Source organism: Ambystoma mexicanum, chromosome 9 (genome assembly GCF_040938575.1).
Source record: "Ambystoma mexicanum isolate Mex_15411 chromosome 9, UKY_AmexF1_1, whole genome shotgun sequence".
Lineage (NCBI taxonomy): Eukaryota > Metazoa > Chordata > Amphibia > Caudata > Ambystomatidae > Ambystoma > Ambystoma mexicanum.
In genome coordinates, this window is record NC_090931.1 from 732,233,322 (window position 1) to 732,256,636 (window position 23,315).

Consider the following 23,315-nt stretch of genomic DNA (forward strand, 5'->3'; position numbering starts at 1 on the left):
ACCCACGTCTGGGCATACCCGTCCCACTCGGGGTGACATAGCAAAAACAAAGAGATGATGGCTGGAAGGTTTAGAATTAATCTTAACCACTTGCAATGCTCTGGGCAACCCTTCAGACCACCATTCTTCGCCTGCCAAGCCATTACAGAAGGGAAAGACCATATGCAAATCAGGCTTGGCCCCACCCCAAAAGGGGCAGTCCATCCCGAACTGCTAGGCCACATCCCTTCTGCACGAGACCACAAGCATCCCCAAACATGTTTCGCCCTTGTTGGGGCTCATCAGTGAGGAGTAGCTTGGGTCTCTAGGCCCAGCAGGCACAGGGACCAATGTTTGGACCCACGTCTGGGCATACCCGTCCCACTCGGGGTGACATAGCAAAAACAAAGAGGTGATAGTGACCTAAGCTACTCCTCACTGATGAGGCCCAACAAGGCCGAAACATGTTTGGGGATGCTTGTGGTCTCGTGCAGAAGGGATGTGACCTAGCAGTTCGGGCTGGATGCCCCTTTTGGGGTGGGATCAAGCCTGATTTGCATATGGTTTTTCCCCTTCTGTAATGGCTTGGCAGGCGAAAAACAATGGTCTGGAAGGTTGCCCAGAGCATTGCCAGTGGTTAAGATTCAGCCTAAACCTTCCAGCCATCACCTCTTTGTTTTTGCTTTGTCACCCCGAGTGGGACAGGTATGCCCAGACGTGGGTCCCATGCCTGCTGGGCCTAGCGACCCAAGCTACTCCTCATTGATGAGGCCCAACAAGGCCGAAACATGTTTGGGGATGCTTGTGGTCTCGTGCAGAAGGGATGTGACCTAGCAGTTTGGGCTGGACTGCCCCTTTTGGGGTGGGACCAAGCCTGATTTGCATATGGTTTTTCCCCTTCTGTAATGGCTTGGCTGGCGAAAAATGATGGTCTGGAAGGTTGCCCAGAGCATTGCCAGTGGTTAAGATTCAGTCTAAACCTTCCAGCCATAACCTCTTTGTTTTTGCTTTGTCACCCCGAGTGGGACGGGTATGCCCAGACGTGGGTCCCATGCCTGCTGGGCCTAGCGACCCAAGCTACTCCTCACTGATGAGGCCATACAAGGCCGAAACATGTTTGGGGATGCTTGTGGTCTCGTGCAGAAGGGATGTGACCTAGCAGTTCGGGCTGGATGCCCCTTTTGGGGTGGGACCAAGCCTGATTTGCATATGGTTTTTCCCCTTCTGTAATGGCTTGGCAGGCGAAAAACGATGGTCTAGAAGGTTGCCCAGAGCATTGCCAGTGGTTAAGATTCAGTCTAAACCTTTCAGCCATCACCTCTTTGTTTTTGCTTTGTCACCCCGAGTGGGATGGGTATGCCCAGACATGGGTCCCGTGCCTGCTGAGCCTAGCGACCCAAGCTACTCCTCACTGATGAGGCCCAACAAGGCCGAAACATGTTTGGGGATGCTTGTGGTCTCGTGCAGAAGGGATGTGACCTAGCAGTTTGGGCTGGACTGCCCCTTTTGGGGTGGGACCAAGCCTGATTTGCATATGGTTTTTCCCCTTCTGTAATGGCTTGGCAGGCGAAAAACAATGGTCTGGAAGGTTGCCCAGAGCATTGCCAGTGGTTTTAATTCAGTCTAAACCTTCCAGCCATCACCTCTTTGTTTTTGCTTTGTCACCCCGAGTGGGACAGGTATGCCCAGACGTGGGTCCCGTGCCTGCTGGGCCTAGCGACCCAAGCTACTCCTCACTGATGAGGCCCAACAAGGCCGAAACATGTTTGGGGATGCTTGTGGTCTCGTGCAGAAGGGATGTGACCTAGCAGTTTGGGCTGGACTGCCCCTTTTGGGGTGGGACCAAGCCTGATTTGCATATGGTTTTTCCCCTTCTGTAATGGCTTGGCAGGCGAAAAACGATGGCCTGGAAGGTTGCCCAGAGCATTGCCAGTGGTTAAGATTCAGTCTAAACCTTCTAGCCATCACCTCTTTGTTTTTGCTTTGTCACCCCGAGTGGGACGGGTATGCCCAGACGTGGGTCCCATGCCTGCTGGGCCTAGCGACCCAAGCTACTCCTCACTGATGAGGCCCAACAAGGCCGAAACATGTTTGGGGATGCTTGTGGTCTCGTGCAGAAGGGATGTGACCTAGCAGTTCGGGCTGGTCTGCCCCTTTTGGGGTGGGACCAAGCCTGATTTGCATATGGTTTTTCCCCTTCTGTAATGGCTTGGCAGGCAAAAAACGATGGTCTGGAAGGTTGCCGAGAGCATTTCCAGTGGTTAAGATTCAGTCTAAACCTTCCAGCCATCACCTCTTTGTTTTTGCTTAAGTACCAGCCTGCATCACCTCCTGAGAGCTAGGCCTTGATTGCTCGCCCACATTTGACCAAATAGAGAATCTTAGCTGGGGTCCTCTGTGCCTCTCCTCTACCATATAAAGAGCAGGAGTACAGACACCCCCCTCCACACTTACATGGATATTCAGCTGCATATTTCAAGTCATGGAAGCAGAGGGAACTGCAAGGGGAATCCCTCTGTGATCCGATGATGGAGAGGGATCAACAGTGCCTTTTGTTTTGTGTGAGTGTCAGTATTTATGCGACTTTGCATCTATATGTTGATTGCATGTTTGTCTTTTGATGGTCACATAAAATAAGTGTGTTCTGGACAAGACAATGAAAAATGATCACATACTTAGGGGGTCATCCAGTTGGGTGGCACTGGTGAAATCAGCAGTATTGGGCACGGTATTGGGCACATACCACAGATTTTACCATCCACCCAATTCAGTGGTTGATAAAATACCATTGGCGGTATTCCACAGGAATACCAGCAGCAGTATTTTAGGTGGGCTTTCTGTAGAAAATCCATATATATTTGCCTCCACCTAAGAGGTCAAGGCAAAAATGAAAATAAGCCCCAACCTTTGCACTACTGTACAGCAGGGAAGTGTGGTTACTTCCTTTCTCTAGGTTGAAAGGAAATGTGCACCTAGGCTAAAGGGTTGAAAAGGTGGGCAGCTCTGATTGCTCACCCCTCCCTACCTTGCCCTTGTAATGCATAAAGGATAAGAATGTAACCTTTTGTGCATAAACATGTGCAGTAGTGGTAAGAGCCAGAACTGTGCTTTATCCATATCTACCTTCGCATTGATGATGAAAATGGCTGAAAAATTATATTCAACTAACACCTTTTTGCATTACCACCGGTCAAGGTGGTATTTCTAAAATGCACTTTAACTAGAGTGGATTTTTTTAAATACCACTGATGCAGGTGGTAACTTTCCCCAGTGATATTTCATTAACAGAAACCACCCAACGCTGAATTACCCCCTTAGTTTGTAGCCTACTAGTTATAACTCAATGTTAAATCTTTCTGTGAGTGTTTTTCACCTCTGGGAAAGTGAGTACAGCAAACAATCCAGCAGCCATTCCTATAGCCATCATATAGTAACACCCATGAGTGCCAATCAGGATGATATGGAGCTCTTTGCAATGAACTCATTAGTGATCTAGAAATTCACCAGAACATAAGGCAAGCCTTCTTACAGACTCTAGTTCTTTATCAACCCTTACTTCATTGGCTAGTAGGAGTCACGTTAAGCTGCTGTGGCTTGCAACAGATCAATGGTGTATGGGCACAGTGGTGCCAACATTGCCATCCTTGGTGTCAGAACCTGTTATTAAATGGGTATATTGCCCCTGGGCAGTATCAATATGCCCCAATTTCCAACACTCTTCTCCCTCTCAATCCCTCGCTGTGGAGGCCCAAATGTGGGGGTCACCCAGGAACATATAAAATATTGCTGAAATTAAGGCGAGTGCTTTGTCCCAATTACACAGAAGCGGAGCAGACTTTGCAGAACTCGATTCCTTTGAGTCAGACTGGATTCTGAAGGGTTTTGTCTTCTTTTTTATTCATTTCTTTTACATTATACATCTCTGGCCCGGGGAGAACAACCCAGCCAGCCTAGGTGCAAATGGCACCTTTCCCCCTTCCCAGTGTGCCCCTGTATATCCATCGTAGCCACATTTTTGACACAGCCCTTGTAATGCCGAGATCCTGAGCCTCGAGTTTAGGGAAGCCAATTCAGAATCCCAATCTGGGTAGACTGCATTTGGCCCCACTTGTAGGGACTCAATAGGTCCACCAGAGTGCACAATTTATTTTCCCAAACTATCTTAGTTGTATTGTAATCTGGAGCCTACAAGCAGCTCTTTCACAAGCAGATGCTGTGACTGGTACTGATGCTTTACACCGGCAGAGGCGCTTCTTCTCAGCAGACATTGAATGGTGACTAGAGGCGTTGTTCTCCCTTTTAGGCTTGCATTGCCTCCCTCATGACCCGCCCAGAACTAGATGAGGCTAGCGGAACGTGAAAGGGGGTCTTATTCGTCTGCACCACTACTGTGTGTAATGGCTGGGGGCATGAAGTGGCCACCTTCCTGGCCTTACCTGCATCCAGGGAGACATGATTCCCCTTGCAGTGTAATTTCCAAGCCTGACCGCGTGGCCACACTGTTTTGGGCAGCACTTCTGGCACATTCCGCTTCTTCCCAACACTGAATAGGACCAAGGGTTCAGGCATTGGATAAGGCCGCAATTTACTCAATATTGAACCGGGTGTCCAACTCCAACCAGAAGATCAGACACGCCTTCGTCGGTCTCCTTCCTTCAACAGATAGAAAAGACAAAGGGCCTGATTCATGGAATGTTTTGCGCAGTACAGAATGACTATGCACTGGTGCAAAGTTAGTTTGCACTGCCAACAAACACCCCGATTCACAGAGCGGTGCAAAATGTATTTTTGCAGTACAATGTGAATTTGAACCATTGCAAAGTCAGTGCAAAGTCACTTTGCGCCGCTCCGTGAATCAGGGTGTTTGTTGGCAGTGCGAAGTCACTTTGCACCGTGCTAACAATTCCATGAATTAGGCCCTTCTGAATGCCCTTGAAAGCCCTGCTGCGGCAGAGCTATGTTAAAGAGCGTGCACGCACCAGGGGGTCATGGCGCTTCCCTTGCAAGAGGTCATCTCCCTTACATAGCTAAAAAGCGCTGTCCACCTTACAGTTGGTTTCATAGGGCCTCATTACGACCTTGGCGGTATGGGGGTTAACGGCGCTGGTAGAGCTGCCGGCGCCATTAACCCCATTCCGCATCATTACGAGGTCAGCTCACGGGACCCGCTCAGTTAGCAGGTCCCGCGAGCGGCCCAGCATGTTAACAACGGGCCCGTCATTAATGGGCCCATTGTTAGCATGCGCCCCATTCCCATTGAGCCCTATGGGGGCTCAAATGGGAATGGCGATGTACCGGGTCCGGGTTCCTTGAATGGGGAAATACTGGGCCCTCCTAGGTCAGAATGGCCCGGTATTTCCCCATTCAGGGAACCCGGAACCGAGTTTGCGGGTAGCCATGCCCTTATTAAGGGCATGGCTACCTCCAAACTCGTTATGAGTCCCATATTGTCTGATTGATTGCAGGATCTTTGGCCTGTTGCTGCATTACCCGCCAATGCAAATGTAGAGAGGAAAATAACGCGCATCCCATATTTTTCTATGTCATTGTCTTAGAACAATTATTTTGCATTATGATGTCACTAAAATTCAATGAGAAGTATTCACGCATTGCTTTAGAAGAATGGTGAAACATTCTCAGAGGGCTAGAGCTCTCAATTAGACTAATTCCTAACATTGATTTAATCTATGCAACATTTCCCAACAGAGATTAACGAATCCCTAGACAAAATCACATCACTCTGTGAACTATAAAGGAAAATGCAGCAATACATCGGGTTTCGTTTTGCATCTATGTGACTTATATCTATGCATTATTCACATGGAAAGCAGAGTGATGACGTTAACAATCCCTGTGATGCTATAGAGGGGACGGATGACTCACTTTCTCCTTCCCTCAAGTATTGGATGAAGACGGGCATTGTGTTTGGGTGCCTAGCAACCCACTTCATTTTGCGGATTATCAGGCATCACTTAAAATGAGGAAACTTCATTTCTGGCAGCCTATTCTTGAAGTGCAGTCTGCCAATTATGCACAGGGTTGAAAAGGAAGTGCCAGTGGTTTTCTTAGCTTGTGGGAGCCAAGGAATTGGATGCTGTTCTTGAGAGCACTGCACTTGTCTGTTTGTAATGATATGTCTCATTCATAAGGCCCTGGTGGGTGTAACCCAGACCTGCGGGATCCTGACATCAAAGGGTCTGAATTGCCTACTGACATGATCTTTCTGCCCAATATATCTAACATGTCCCTTCCATCACCATCTTTGCAGTTAATGTGCAGTCTCCTACAAATAAGTGACATGATGCATGGGATGCTGTCATGCGACACATAGGGCCTCACTCCGAGTTTGGCATTGTGGGAAAAAAGTGGCAGTAATTCTGTTACAGCCATTTTCCCACACCGTCGAATTACAAGTTTTGGCAGAATTACCACTGGTGGAATTACCAGGTGGTAATTCCAGTCATTTTTGGAGGAAAATTGGAGGATTTACCTCCAGCTTGATGCAAAAAATTGGCACAATGACCACTCAGTAAATCTGCCAGCGGTAATTCTGCCAAAAGTCCCTAGCACCACCACTTGTAATCGTATGGCAAATCATGTGGCGGTCACCGATTTTGGCAGTATTTTGGCAGATTTATTGCCGAAATACCACCAAACTCGAAATGAGGCCCATAGATTTAGCAGTTGAAAGTATATGGGTGACATGAAAAGGATGATTCTAAAGTATTTTAGTTTACATGTCTAGTGGGCGGAAAGCATCGGATACGTCATGAGGAAACATGGGAATTTGTACCATCACAGCTGTACCGGTGGAACCTGACCAATCACAGATTGGAAAATAATTAGACCTGGTAGGAACCATTGGACTCACAGTGCCCGTCACCGCTGATGCAAGTGAGGATACCATGCATGCCACCCTCACATGCGATAAATGTAAATGCCTCTGAAAATAAATCACATAATAAAATGCCCAGTGGCCGCTTCCTGGGTCATGACCAGCATCATTGGATTAGCTGCTGTTAAACTCCTTGAAACGTTAGCATCAATCCTCGTCCTTCTCAAGGCGTGTCCACTGTCTAAGCGGGTCAACCACACTGTCTATGCGGGTTAGCCCCACTGTCTATGCAGGTTAGCCCCCCTGTCTATGCGGTTCAGCCTCACTGTCTATGTGGGTCAGCCTCACTGTCTATGCAGGTTAGCCCCACTGTCTATGCGGTTCAGCCTCACTGTCTATGCGGGTCAGCCTCACTGTCTATGCAGGTTAGCCCCACTGTCTATGCAGTTCAGCCTCGCTGTCTATGCTGGTCAGCCTCACTGTCTATGCAGGTTAGCCCCCCTGTCTATGCGGTTCAGCCTCACTGTCTATGTGGGTCAGCCTCACTGTCTATGCAGGTTAGCCCCACTGTCTATGCGGTTCAGCCTCACTGTCTATGCGGGTCAGCCTCACTGTCTATGCAGGTTAGCCCCACTGTCTATGCAGTTCAGCCTCGCTGTCTATGCTGGTCAGCCTCACTGTCTATGCAGGTAAGCCCCACTGTCTATGCGGTTCAGCCTCACTGTCTATGCGGGTCAGCCTCACTGTCTATGCGGGTTAGCCCCACTTTCTTTGCGGGTCAGCCCCACTGTCTATGCAGCTTGGCCCCACTGTCTCTGCAGGTCAGCCACATTGTCTATGCAGGTCAGCCCCACTGTCTATGCGGGTCAGCATTACTGTCTATGCGGGCCAGCCCAACTGTCTTTGCGGGTCAGCTCTTCTGTCTATGCGGGTCAGCCCCCCACATATAACTGTATATGATTCCATTTTGGGGGCCTGCCCACCCACTCTCTCCTGCCACCCACACGATTTCTGCTTCATGGCATATGCTTGCTTTGACTCCATCTATTAATTGATTGCGTGCTCTTAATGTATGACACCTCTCTTTTGGATTAACCTCATGGTTGTTTGTTTGCATTTCATTTTGTAGTGAATTGCTTGTGCTGTCATGTTGGGGTCTGTTTTGTTTTTGCGTGATGTTTCCATAGGAAGGCTATTGTTTGGTATCGGGGTGGCATTGATATAGCATTCCATGGGATTATTGTAGCCATTTTGTTTGTTCTTGGTGGGGGGTCTTGGTTGGTCATTTGCGATGCGGTCAGTGGACAATATTGGTTGTGTTGAGATGGGTACTTATTTGAGGTGTTCCTTGTATTTGGAGTGAGGTCTTTATTTAATGTGGGTTGGCATGGAGTTGGTGCCAAAACGGTACTTTAAACGATTTCTCCCTTTGATTGTTTTTTTGATAGTTGTTGAATGTTAATGAAGTAGTTGTCTTGACATCTCCCTTGCACTTACACGATGGGAATGGCACAAGGCCTAGTAAGATCGTTTGTTTTGTTCCCCTTTGTCATCCCCTTGTTTGCCTTGTTGCGCCTAGAAACACTTGTGTACAGGCGCGTTATATATGACTTATCATATCATATCTAGCATATGTGGAACATCAAAGTGACCCCAAACCTATTATCGTGTCTTTGTGAATTCAGCCACAATAGTGCTTGCCCTTGTGACTCTGTTGTGCGATCAAGGAAGGGGAAAAAGATGGCTTCTGCTGGGGGAAAGTAGTGTTTGCTGCACTTCAATGGGTACCAGGAATGCTTTTATGAACTGGGTGAGTACTCTGCACTTGAATTATTATTGAACACAGCGACCAGAGGGTTGCAACCCTGGAGTTAAGGGCCTGACTGCCCGCTCATGCCTCATGTCTGGACTACTCTCAAATATGCCAAAAAAGGCACCTGGTCCAACAGAGGAGAAGGGCGATGTGACCTAGAGACAGTTCTGTTGGCTGCACTTTATTGTTTGAATCAAACACATCCTTTGGGTTTTGGGAGCACTGTGCACTTTAATTAGCATTTAACGGGGTGACCAGAGACCTTGGGCCCTGGTGCTTCAGGAGTTAAGGAGTGTGGCTGCCTGTTCACACCTCATTGTTGGTATACTGCCATTCACTGTGACTGCGGCAGGGCAGTGTTCATTATGCAAGCTGAGTGTGCAATGAGCTATTGGCCGCTGGGCCAGCTTGCCACCTGGACACTGGCAGTGCCTCTGTGGACTGAGTAATATCACGAAATAGGGGATTAGTGCAATTAGACTGCATTGCTCAATTCCTTTCTCTTCTGCAGTAGTTCTGTAAGACAAACTGCCCAAAGATGAAAGTAGGAAAGCAGAATTCGGGAAAGATGGAGAAAAAGCAATTGAATGCATAGGCCTCAGCAGCTGAAATCAGTACAAACAAATTCATTAAAATCTGTGGGTGATCAAGAAAAAAAAAATTGCAGCGTTGAATCAACAAGGAAAGCCTCCGCCAAAGAAGTAATGCAGGAAACCTCCAAGCTCTTGGCAGTCGTGAATGTGGGTGTTCTTTCCCCTGTCTGTGTGCACCCGCTCCATTCCTGTCGCTAAAGATAATGACATCACAACCTGCCTTCCCATCTATTGATCGAACTGAGGAGACGGATCCAATACTCATCCTAATCCTTTCTTTACAAGTTTGATAGCAAGTGAACAAACAGTAGGTAAATAATGTCCCCTTGCTTTTTCAGTCCTCATGATTATGATTGGCAAACCCATAAGGTGGTATCACCTCCAGGATATGCCAACTAGTAATTTCGCCAGTCCTAAGAACCTTCAGAATGGGGGCATGATGGGGGCTACCCAGAACCCATAGGGCCTCATTACTAGTTTACCATTACCACCACTCACATCAGTGGTAAATCTTCCAGATTAGGAGCTATGGGGTGGTAGTTCTTAATCTTCTCTCGTGGAGCCCCATAGAATGCATTGAGCTTTTACTGAGAGTGGTAAATCTACCTGAGTAGACCCTCAATTATTTGGAGGCAATGTGGAGGAAAGCCACTTATCCTTCATATGTTCCTCCTAACCTATAGCACAGTAGTTAGATAGCTAAGCCACCTATGTGCTTGTTGCTAAAATCTGTGCGCTACCTACAGTCACAGATTCAAACCCCTCCAGGGCATTTCAATAACGCGTACTACCACTCACATTCTACAAATATAAGCAATATGAGACAATCCCTTATTTTTAAACCAGTAACTGTAATTTAATACAATAGCTTCTTGAAAATGCTGTCCATGCCCTCACCTACATGTAACCCTTACATTTATATTAATGTGGAAAGAAATGGATGACCACATTTTTAAAAAGTGAATTGCAAACCCATATATACCGGATTAATGATCATTTAGCTGTGACACAATTTAGGAAATCCCCTTCAGACCCTTAGCTATGCCGAGGATTTGTCTCGAAGCCATGGGGGAATGGATGTGCCACATCTGGTTGAAACTGAATGGGGAAAGGCAGAGGTTCTGGTGGTGGGTTCTCCTGAGGCTGTTGCTCTGTGGTCACCACTCTTCTGGCCTTTGTCGCTGGGTCCTCACCCCATCCCGGTGCCAGTTGTGAAAGATCAGGGCAGTCTGTCAGTCGGTGCATCTCAAATTAAAAATCTTGCACAGGGTTCTCCCCTTTATGTCTTCTCACCTGTACGCTCCTGTGGTCTCTTGATATTATAATTGGTATACTGTTGCAACTCTCTGTTTCTCTCGCAGCCGCCCTACTTGTTTTGGCGTTTGCAAATCCTACAAAACTCAGCCGCTCGTGTAGTGACTTGTACTCCACACTGCTCCCATATTGCCCCCATTCTGTGCAGCCTGCACTGGCTGCCGGTGGCAAGGCATGTTACATTAAAAGCATAGTTCATCGGGCCCTGCATGGGTTAGGCGCTGTTTATCTTCAGGAGAAGTTCAACTTTTATGTTGAAGTTCAAATTTTATGTTCCACGTCATACCATGCATTCAGCTGAGGCCCACTTGATTGAGGTTCCTCGATTTAGGCTGGCACAGGTCGGCTTTCAGTCTTTCTAAGTTGCCGATTCCTCCCTGTGGAACTCCATCCCTCTTGGCCTTCGGATGGTGAATGACTACATGTCATTTAGACATTCCTTGAAGACCTATCCTTTCTAGTTCCTCTTGTACCATCACCCTGTCTGAGCAGCGCCAAGATCCCTCTGGGTGAACCCCACGCTCTATAAATGCTGTTTACTTCATTCATTAGCTAGCAGGAGGCCAGAGAGACTGCAACTCAAGATTGCATTGTCATAGTAAAGTCTATCATACACCCAAATCATACACCCAAATGCCCTGTCCATCACTACCAACACACTAATCTTCTCCGCCCTGCAACCGTCGCTCCCCACATCCCTGTCCCCTTTTTAGGTCAAGGTGCTGAACATTTTTGAAGGAATCCACACTTCTTCTTTTCTGCTTATAATTTCATCATGAAGATCCCCCTACAGGGTGCATCACTCTTGTGGCTGTTGATGGTGTGGGGAACGGCCTTTCATTTTGGACTCTGTGAGAAGAGTTTGGTGTTTGTATGAGACAACAGGGTAGACCTCTGGTGGAAACTAGAAGCAATTCTGGCACCTGACCCGATGGATGACTGCTGGGTCAAACTCTTGGTGATTCAAGCAGAGATTCTGCCTGAACCAATGCCTGATGAATGCCTGACAAATGCCTTGCCCTACCCTTGAAGGGCAAAGGTCCCAGCAAGCCACTGAGCACAGCACCTAAGCATGTAAGAGCGAGGCTTGAGGTATCTCTCAGCCCACTCACCAATATACTAAGGAAGGTAAAATGAGTGACTGTGGTCCTCAGATTTCAAGCAACCATTCCTCTAAACTAAATGTTCATGCCTCCACAACCTTTAGCAGGTAGCTCATGGTAATGTCGGAGTTTCCACACCAGCCCTTTCCCTCATCTGCCAACTCACAGAGGCTTGTTTTGTTCCTCATGGGATACAATGTATCTATTTGAGACAGAAACCAAGAGAAAAAGAGAGGTAGAGAGAGGCAGGCAGAGAGAGACAGAGAGAAAGAGAAAGAGAGAGATACTGGGATTGATAGGTGGCCTTTTGAGCTAGATAAATGGGACCTGTTTACAAATGGACAGGGTAGGAGTGCAGATTTGCAGGTTGATGTGCCTTATAAGGTCTACTCTGCCCTTCCCCCAACTGACTGGCTCCCCTCTATGATCACCTGCCAACTTAAACTACACACACAACCCCACCCTAAACAGCCATCTCAGACCTAGGCATTACCGCATCAACACTAACCGAGCCATGACTAAGCTGTCCTCTTTAGCCTCATTGCACTTTCCCACATCCTAACCAAACCCCAAGGTTGTAATCAACCAGCTCTTGGGTCTGTCCTTATAGATAGCATGCTTCCAAATTTCTACACCAAGCCCATAGAAATCAGATTGGCACTCAGGAACAGGTTACGTCCGCCCTGCACACATCAATGCCACAGGTTTCGCATCTGCATTCCCACTGTCCTACTGATGAACCCCACCCCCTTTCTTTCTTACAGAACCACCCGTAGCAAGGTCAGCAATAGTGGCATTTGCGTGCTCTACAAGATAGCTTAGATTACTTAAGGAGAATGAATGTTCCTCTACTCCCCATATATGCTGAATATTTTCAAAGAAATTCTTATAATCAACCAAATTATTATCTATCTCAGAAATAAACGATTAATAGTGCAACACAATCAAGCAAACTCTGATCATACGCGCTCTCAATGGGATACTGATGTAAGAGATGAGATCACCCATGAATGCTGGTAGAAATGTTGTATGTTAACCAGAGAGGTTTCGTTTAACACTAGGTTTTATTTAATACAATTTAAAATAATTGACAGAGTACACTACACAGCAGCTAAAGTTGCTAAATTCTCCCCAATACAACTTATTCATGGCCAAAATGCCAGCTAACTTTCTACATATGTTCTGGTAATGCCTATATAACATCCCTTTTTGGTCTGAAGTAATCACCATTCTTGAAGAGATTCCCAACAGTCCCCCTTCAGTGGCGCCAATCAAAGAGCTGCCCAAAGACCACAGGAAAGTTTCTATGATCAAACATTGATTATTTCAAATTGCTTGCCCGATTGCCAAAGAATTTATTTGGAAATTATGGAAATCTAATAAGGCTCTAATTCATGCCAACTGGCTGTGAGAACGTACGATTACCAATGATGGCGAGGAGCTACAAGTCAAATCTATTCCTCACATTTGTGAAGGATTCTGACTTTATTTACTCAGGGGAGACAATATAACATACAATGTGTTATGCTATTAGTGATCCTCTATGTGATTGAAATGAAATTGTATGAAGAATTATAATTTTTTGTGACTTCTGTGATCCCCTGGAATTTTCTAAATATCACTGGCATATCTCATTACTGTTATGATGATAACATGTTTTATCTGTGGTGCTCAAATAAAGCGCCAGACAAAAAGGAAACTTAATTTGGCTACGTTGGGCCTAAAAATACAGACTATTAAAAACACACAGAGGTGATTGCCAAACTGAAAAGGCAGCATTTCATTCTTAACTGCCACATCAAAATGCTATTTCCAGAGAAATACAATTAAATGGGCCCTGCATGCAATTGACAAAGCCTAAAACTAAAGGCCTACTTTTGAATACAAGTGATTGAGGCCACAAAGTGCACTTTTCCCAAAAGAAAGATGCCATGGAGAAAGGTGTGCATTGAGCACATTAGAACAATAAGCACATGGGAAAACAAATCTTCATTGCCAGAATTATGAGAAACATATATATACCCAGATGTAAAGATGAACATTGATGGGATGGTACAGAAGAGTGCATGTGAAATGAGTTCAAATATCTATCCAGGCCTCATGTCTACAGACAGAAATGGCAATATTTAAAGTATAGATTTCTGTTAATTAGAGCTGACTTTAACACTGAGATTTAAAGCTACCTTCCCACAACTGAATGACAATGGGCCTCATTCTGAGATTGGAGGTAGCCATGGCGCTATTAGCGCCATGGCTGCCTCCAATACCGGGTCCGACACCGGTCTGGTTCAATGGGGACTTACCGGGTTATTTCCGACCCTGGAGGGACCAGTAAGTCTCCATTGAACCAACCATTCCCCATTCCCATAGAGCCCCCATTTGGCCCCCATAGGGCTCAATGGGAATGGGGAAGGTGCTAATAATGGGCCCACAAATAGCAGGCCCGTTATTAGCACCCTGGTCCCTTAGCAGGACCGTAAAGGATGTGTGGTCAGACCACACGTCCTTTACGGTTCCCGCTAAGGGACCTCGGAATTGGGTGGTAAGGGATTACCGGCACCGGTTTCCTTAACGGTGCCCGGTATCCCTTACTGCCCAAGTCAGAATGACCCCCAATATCTTTGAAGTTTCAGGGCCCAGAGGAAGCTGTATTTATGCATGGCAGAAGAGTTATTGGGATGAAGTAAACAGCCAAGTCAACAGAGAGCCAGCCCTTAATGGGTTGAACTCTGAATACTTATTGAAAATAAAATCCAAATTGAGGTCAGCTCAGAGAAACTGATCACAGGCCTGTTCCCAAGGGATTTCCCATGAGCATAGATGTGGGTCAATCTTCTCTGCTGTTCAAGATAAACAAACAGATCAACCATTAGCCCAGCCTTTTACTGTGCAAGAATGTCGATGGACTTTATTGCAGGCTTGAGTCAACAAGGCCAGAGGCCAGACCTGCATACAGGCCATGGGAAAAGAGATGTGCTGTTTGATTGTAATAGCCATATGGATGTAATTATTTTGCCTTAGCTTTACATTGATGATCACATTTTGTCCATTTCCTTGAGATCCGTATGTGGCAGAAAAATGACGCAAACATTGTTGAAAAGCTTATGAATAGTTTGGTCGGCTGAGACTACCTCCATAAAAATTCGACCTCGGGAATTAAAGTTATAATCTGAAATATGATGGTAGCGTCCCCGAAAATGTCCCAAAGCAGAACGTTTGGAATATAGTATCTTATGGAATTAAGAAACTGTGTATAAAGCTTTGTGATACTTACATGTATCATTTATGCAGAACTCACGAAAAAAGGCATTCAAATCTGCAACATCGTGCTGAGATGAGACATGTTTCATTAGGTTGAGCATGGGCAGGACGTTTTAGTCATATATATTATGCTTAAATATAAATTACAAAATGTCACCACGTTGTAGTTTTAAGTGCAAAATTGAAATGGGTAGAAAAGTTAATTTCAAGTGGGAGGATTTGCCCCTCCCGAATTTGAGCTTGGTAAACTGGAGGTGCCAATCAAGGAAAAGAGGTTCGGCCTTGCATAAGGATGGGAAATATTTGTCTAATCAAAGCTAATGACCAATGAGCTGGCATGTCATCATTTAGACATTTTTGTGGGAGAGGTGAAAGATTCATAAAATGACACACAATTGAAATCAGGACGACTGCCTGAAATTACCAGAGTTTGGACTGCTGATAAAATTGCTCGAGGAAACCAGGAAAGGGGACAGAGGCTGGGATCTATGACCAAGTAGAGGCAAAATAGAGTGATTGAGTATGAGCAATATCCATGACTGATGTTGAATTCTGATGGTCCCTGTCCTGTACCTGAAAGATGACCTGATCCTTGATGTCCTTTTCCTGAGCGCAAACCCAGAGATATCTATGTAAGTTAACTTGTCTGACCAAACCAAGTCTGGTGGGGTTGAATAGTTTGATTGAATAGTTATCCCATTATTGATTGGGTGGGCACACAAATTATATCCACGTATGTTTACTAAACAATAATGTAAAGAATTCCCACATAGCCAAATTGCACCGAGTGATTTTGTTGAAATTCAAAATAAACAAATTTGTTTCCAGTGTGGATAAAAATATAGTATGTACAATAATTGAGTACTCCTATTTATTTTTGCCAACCCCAAAATTCCCTGTAGGGAGGGGTGCATTGAAAATGAATTCCATACTGCTTCCTATTCCCTTGAACCATGCCTTAAAGCCGAGGGGTTCCAAATGATCAACTGAATACTGAAAGTGATAAAGTGGCTCCTGAGAGAAGGGAGAATTTGCCTTGCATAGTGGTGAAAGAAAAAGGGGTTATAAATATATATTAAAATTGTTTGTTCTGAAAGGCGTGTTGTGCTTTAAGACTGCCATCATTGCTAAGAGTGCAGCACCAGTCCAAATTATTTTTACATATGATTAAGTTAAACAAAACTGCTAGCATTTCCAAGTGTGCAGGGAGTTTAAAAAGACAGAGCGCTGTATGTGTGAAATTGTTTTTGCCAATAGAAAAGTGTTGCATATTATTTAAATTAAACTTCAAATACAGTAGAGTGTCTAGATTATGATCTTGTCATGTTTGAATCTGCTACATGTTATTAAAAGTGAACCCCAGGCAAAGTGAGTTTAGGGCCCTTTAGGAACGTGCATGCAATGGATGGGATCACACAGATAAACTCTAAGTCCAAATAACCGAACCTAATCAGGAAGATGGAAAAGTGCTGTTTCATTAACAATTATATAAAACAGGGAGTTACAATGAACATCAACCGATGTACGCTCGATTCTTCTCAGCAATCTTTTCACAAAACAAAGATTATGTATCCAAAATACGTCAGAGGTGATGTCATACTACGTGGCAAATAATGAAAAACCCACTGGGTATCGGGATAGGCTTAAGGGGAACATCAAAGTATTTCATCTATAGGAACTAGGATTGTAATTGGCTGCCCACTATCAGGTGGACTGCATATGCCTACCTCTAAAACATGTCATCCTCAGAACCATTAAATACATGGTACCTCATAGGTCTTCAAACTATAAGATCGTGGACCACTACAATTGGTTGGCACGCTTGTGCCATGTCTGGAACATTCGGTTCACTTAGCAGCATGTAAGCCCAGACCCAGGTGCAAGGAGATGGGCCTGACACCAATCCTCCACCCAATTAGCCCAACATCTTTCCGCACTCATGCCTTCTGCCATGAAGATTTTCTTTGAACTTGGTGTGGCAAAGTATCCTTGTCTATGAGAATACACGGGATTGAGGGCAATCGCTATCATGTTATAGGACTCCAAGTTAAAACTCTATTTTCATCTGAGGTTCACGTGTTAGGAGACCACGATTTGGTCCATTTTGCAGTTTTTAAATGTCTCAAATGAATTTAACTTGGCACTCTTTGTGTGTTTCTTTGCACCTTAACAAGAGATATTTCATTCTTTGTACATTCATTCCTTTCCAGAATCGATAGCTGACCTTGGCTGCTTCAGTCTTGACTCCAGGCCAGACAGCTTCGCCATGCAGCTCCACGATTCAGTTTATTCTTGCTGCTACCTTTTCATGGGTCCTGGCTTACTAAAAATTAATGATACAGATGTCCAGTTTCTATACAGTGGCGCTCGCCTGCATTCTATTCACTACATAAAGCCAGCTAATATGATGACTTAGTCTATTTGGGTTTTCAGCATCTGTACAATTTTTGAACGGTTGATTCTCTGCAGCACTTTGTGCACCTGTAATCTTCTTTTTCATATTTAAAAATGTACTTGATTCTTTACTTCGTCATTAGTTTCTGTAGGATCCATAAATCCTTTTCAGCCAGTATTCTGAGACGTTGTTTGTACTTTTTTATAACGTCACAGACTTCTTTTCTTTGCTCTTTCTCATATTCCTTCAGGGAGTTCCTCCCTCAAATTGTCATCCCTTTGGGGATACATTCGATAGGATTGTCTCAATTGGTGTCTTGTTTCAAGCGTATGTTGCGGTATTGGCACAACTGCTGGGGTCAAGCACGGCACAATCTCAGGCTTCCAACATATGGGATGTAGTGGGGCAGGGTTTCCTGCAGGCGTGCAGCTGCTCCGCTACAAAAGTGTATTCATCGTACATGTTGTGAGGCTAAAGCGTTTGTGATCTGTATTATCCTGAACTGACTAGTGTTTTCAATTTGTTTAAAAAAGAATAATTAGGAAAGAAAAGCATTTGGGCCACAGAGTGAGGTGACATGATTTGTGTTTTTGTACAAATGTGAATTTTCCTATTCTTTAATAAATATATATTCTTTCTGTACACCGGCCTGCTTCTTGGCTTCTTGGCTTATCTCTCGTGCATGAGTAAGGAAGGGACCTATGTTGTACTATATGAGTCACAGGCAGGACTAGTTTGAACTGAAAAGGAATATTGGTGTGGTGCTTTTGATTGGGGAAGGAAAGAGTTCCCTGCATTGATGGTTGCAACATAAACAAGTGCATTGTTCAACAGGCTGTTCAGTTTAGTGCAAAGTCAGTAGGGTGCATGGCAGGTTGTTCATGCATTGTTAAGGTACCACTGTTGGCCTTCAACGTGAGTTAGGGAGGTGTACAGAGGAATAAGATTGTGCAGAGTAATGCAAAAGTAATCAGATTTGGTATTGATTGTTGAAATCTAGCAGGAATTAAGTGTGAGTTTTTTGTTCCAGTGCATAGAGCGGGTAGAAGGGTGCAAAAAGCAATTTTTGACTGTTCAGTAAACATGGATTATTTGTCTAATCTATAAATATATAAAGAATAGATTATGCAAGGCTTTAAACAAGGATTGCCATGTACTTATCTTAAAAGACGTTGCTCTTCTACAATCAGAAGTTTTATTATATTTCTTCGATTTCATATTTTGCCAACATTTGAACATACAGGATGATGGAAGAAGATTCCTCTTGAAGATAGACTTTGTCGTCTATGTATGACTGGTGCGGAATCTGCCCGACATATTCTAACCGAATGTGGTCAACTGAAGAGAGAATGCATAAACATCTATGCCAATTTCATCTCTAATATTTCACATATTGAATGCAATCAATTTTGGTCAGCCATTATTAGTGCTGAGTCTATTTTGATTACTGGAGCAGCATATCATGTGTGGATGAAGGCTGGCAGTTTGATACTGTCTTTTACTGAGATCTTTTGAGGGATTTATATTTTATGTATTTACTCTATTTATCATTGCAAACCACCTGCCTGAACATGTATTTTATGGATGATATTTGACAATTTTATGCAACTGTGGATGGTGTTTTGGCTGGTTTCTTAATTCTCTTAGTAATTTAATTGTATTGGTTTTTATTTACATCTTGTTTACCTGGTATGTATTATGTGTAAAGGTTTGTATTAACCAAATACATAATAAACAAATAATAATAAATCAATTTTTAAAATGAGTAGCATTGAAATGGAAGATGCCTGAAAACAAACATCTCCTAGCCAAGTTATTAATTTGACGAGAATGGCCTTAGAACGAGGCTGGATGCTAGCTAGCTGGAATAATACAAGAGATTACACCAGTAGGCCCTGACATTTGGCAGGATAATGGGATTTTACATAAAGCTCTAGAGGCATTTTACATGACTCAAAACGACTGTGAGGAGCAGACTAACATGATTCAATTCACAGCTCAGTTATATGATCAATTGCAATTAATCGAAGAGAGATTGCAAAATGAAGAGTCCAGTATGCTAGATCAGACTGGGGACCCGGAACACGCTCAGCAATCACTCATGCAATTTGAAGATAAAGTACAGCAAAGCCAGATTTTAGAACTCAAACATGAACTCCTCAATGAGCAACTAAGAAAATGAGCTAAGAACACATCAACAAGAGAGTGTATAGCGAGAACAGCAGTTCTCTACACTCCAGGACACACATAAACAGGGTGTGCAAAACATGAGCAGACTGCAACACATGTTGATTGATCAATATATTTACAATAGTGCATTGTTGGATGAGATTCTGGCCTGTTAATAGTCCATAAATTAACAAAAACGTGAAAACAGTCAGTTCATCAGAAAAGAGATTGACTCACAACAAGACTTTGACTTACAACAGGACTTTGAGAACATATATCAGGATTTACATATACTGAAGCAACAGAAATTATAGATGATCAAAGACAAAGATGTTTAAAGTTGAAAATGGGGATAGAGAAGGGTCCGACACATTTTCAGGAGCTGACCAGAAACAGGGAAGAAAATATAGATCTGACAGAGCGTTTGAGACAAACAGAGGTTGACCTATTACAGGCAGAGCATAGTAGAGACACTCAAGAGAGAGAGCTTGTCATTTTAAAAGAAAAGCGCTGTGAATATGCATAGATAATGCAAGACTCTCCAAGAGAATATGAAATCCTTCAAGACGAAGTACAGAAAATAAATGATCGATTGGTGGCCCAGAGTGTGCTTGAAGCTAGAGAAAGAAAGGGTTTGCTCTCAAACTGCGCACACACATAGAATAATAAGCAATTGCAAATTAAATGAGTGGTTTTAATCAGAATTGGTGCAGCCTGACACGTGTTTCGAGCTTCCCGCTCTTCTACTGAGGCTTAATCTTGGCTAGTGTGTATTTTGAATACAAAGGTAGAAGTTGAGTAATCTGACAAAGTTAGGCGTGGGCTCCCATTATTTTGCAGTTGCACGAATGAATTTTCAGTAAATTATTATCTTGCAGTACTTTCACTGCTATGTGGGGAACTGGAGCCAGTGGCTGAAAATTCATTCGTGCAACTGCAAAATAATGGGAGCCCACGCCTAACTTTGTCAGATTACTCAACTTCTACCTTTGTATTCAAAATACACACTAGCCAAGATTAAGCCTCAGTAGAAGAGCGGGAAGCTCGAAACACGTGTCAGGCTGCACCAATTCTGATTAAAACCACTCATTTAATTTGCAATTGCTTATTATTCTATGTGTGTGCGCAGTTTGAGAGCAAACCCTTTCTTTCTCTAATTCCAATTTCCAGTGGGAATTTAGCAGGCTCCTACTCAAGCTCTCAGCCGCAGCCCTATCACAGCCACATAAGTTACCGTTCTATGCGCTGTATCCTGCTGGCCTTTTCTGCCACTTGTGCTTGAAGCTAGCCAGGCATTAGTGTCAGAGTTGAGAGATCAGCTCTCTGAATATAGGCAGGAAATTCTGGCAGAGAGAAACAGGTGTGAGAAATGTAATACTCTAATCTGAAAATATACACAAGCATTGAGACACCCTGTGCAATCAAGATAAGGGATAGGGCCCTATGATCAAAGAGCGATGCCCCTCCCATCAAGGACCTCATGCCAGTTGCCTATAGCCTCCCATGTACAGATTGGAACTGACCTTGTAGAGGAGCAGCTAAATGCCTCTGCAGGAAGTCTCACCCCCCTCCTTCCGGTACGTTGGCAGTCTGAGATTGTGCAATGCTTGACAGTAGTAGTTCTGACCTTACCACAGTGAATATTCGAGAAAAGGTATCCACTGAGAAAACCATATCAGATGTTTGCCTGAAGAGATGACAATATGTGGAGGAACTCCCCGAAGGAATATGAGAAAGAGCGAAAGAGGAGCTAGTGACGTCACAAGAAATGAACAGGATGCCCTGAGAAGACTGGATGAAGAAGAAAACATATGGACCTTATAGAAACTGATGACGAAGTACAGAAATTAGTAAACTTTCATGTACGAAAGAAGATTGTATGTGTGAAAACCATAACAGAAAATACAAGCCATTCAATGAATGTACAGATGCAGCAATGCAAGTAGACTAAGTAATCTTAGAAGCTGGCTATACGTAGTGAATGGACTGCAGGCGGAGCCGCCATTGTATAGAAGTTGGACATCAGTGTCATGGATTAGTAAGCCCAGACCCAAGGATAAAGAAGGATCGAGAGTTGTGTCACAGCAAGGTATTAGTTGAGATTGAGGACTTGAATGGTGAAGCTGTCTGGCCTGGTATCAAAGTTGAAGCAAGCCAAGGCCAGTTATCTATTCTCAAGGCAGTAAAATGTGAGAATCTGAATAATTCCTTGTTAAGGTACACAGAAAGAACACCATGTGTGTCAAGTTATATTCATTTAACACATTTAATTACTGCAAAGTGGACCAAATTGTGGTCTCCTGTCACGTGAGCCAAGGATGAAAATAGAGGTGGGCACGCAGTTCTCGGAACTATGATAGCATGTGCTCACACTCCCTTATATTCCCAGAGAGAGAATACAGTACAAGGCCAAGTTCAAAGACAATCTTCATGGCAGAAGGCATGGGTGATGAGCGACTTTGGGCTAATTGAGTGGGGAGGCACAGTCATGTCCACCTCATAGCACCTGGGTATGAGCTTACGTGCTGCTAAGTGAACCGAATGTTCCATACTGGCATGAGCGTGCCAACCAATTGTAGAGGGCCGTATAATGAAGGGATTTATAGTTTGAAAGTCAATGAGATACTGTGTACATAATAGTTTTGAAGATGACTTGCACTAGAGGTGGGCATGAGTTGTCCACCTGACAGTAGATATCCAATCACAACCCACCCCCTTATGGAAAGTATACTTAGATGTTCCCCTTGAACGTATCACAATCCATCTTAGTTTTTTTTTATTTGCCATGTAGTTTGACATCACGTATGATGAATATTTAGTATATAAGTGTGTTTTTTATGTAAAATGTTTCAGAGCTTGTGCAACGTCTGTTGATGTCTGTTTTAACTCCCTGTTTTAGACAGTTCAGATTAAAACAGAAATACTTTGCCATCTTCCTGAGTTGGTTTGATTATTTGATGTCAGAGTCATTCTGCATCCCATCCACTGCATGCGTGTTACCCAAAGGGCTCTAAAGCTCACGTGATAACACTGTGGATGGTTAAAAAAGATCCAAACTCTTTCAGCTCCAGTATTTCAGATGATCGGACATCCTCCACTATCTAGCCGGAAGATCGCAGGGTTTCCTGTGGAGAGCGGCTGAATAGAAAACATCCAAGTAGAGTCGAGGTGGTGGGCAGGTCCGCCTTTGACGAACTCCCTGCCCGGTTTCCATGGACATTCTGCGGATAGAAGGCGAAGTGGTCGTTTGGAGGAGGAGATGATACCGAAGGCCTTGAGTCAATTGACAAACGAATGGTGAGTAGACTAATGGGAATGGCAAACTAAGGGGATGGGATTGTAATCATTTTGAGTAATGGAAAATATTGTGTAAAGATAGAGATTGCGCCTAGAGACCTGGCTCAAGGGAGCTTCAGAAGGAGACATTTCAACTCCAGCTGGAGTAGAGCAGAAATATATAACGTGCAAACAGGTTTGTATAAGGTGATGTCTCAAACCCTATACAGGGTATTTAAATAGAGGTGAGGGAGAAAAAAGTCTGATCACAGTGTTTTATTTAAATGTGTAAAGTCGACTAGTTTGTCTGTTTGTTTGATGAGTAGAAATATTGGAAGGCAGAAGGAGTTGTGAAATTATTGAGAAAAGAATTGAGAAGCTATAAGTAAAATACTTTAGTGAAGTGGTTGGTACCAATCCAAAGGTAGAGATAGCTGATTAAGAAACTAGAGGCTTGAGCAGCGATTGATGGTGTGCGCTCATATTTGTTATTTTGAAGTGGTGAAAAAAGGTGATTTAAAGGTTGTTTACAAATCTGGTAAGTATTGACAGTCAATTGAGACTTGTCACCATGGGA